This window comes from Gasterosteus aculeatus, chromosome 7 (genome assembly GCF_964276395.1).
Source record: "Gasterosteus aculeatus chromosome 7, fGasAcu3.hap1.1, whole genome shotgun sequence".
Classification (NCBI taxonomy): domain Eukaryota; kingdom Metazoa; phylum Chordata; class Actinopteri; order Perciformes; family Gasterosteidae; genus Gasterosteus; species Gasterosteus aculeatus.
The window spans coordinates 7,123,516-7,123,792 of record NC_135694.1 but is presented as its reverse complement, the minus strand read 5'-3'; positions in this window follow the sequence as shown (position 1 = coordinate 7,123,792).

Genomic DNA, 277 nt, shown 5'->3' with positions numbered 1-277 from the left:
GCAGGTTCATGTTTTCATCACCCCTGCGGCCACTGAGCACCACACTGACGCGCACGTTCGGATGGCATTTGGGACATGATTGCATCCCCTAGATGCAGTTCAAGAAAAAATGAGAAAAAATGAACATACGAATGTCTTTTAGAGTGCTTGAAAAAAATAAATACTGAAGGTGCACTTTCGCAGTTTCAAACTCTAAATAGCGCTGCACCATCTAATAGAAATGATCGCTCCCGCAAGTGTCCGGAGAGAGAGCGTGCGTGCGTGCGTGCGTGTGGCT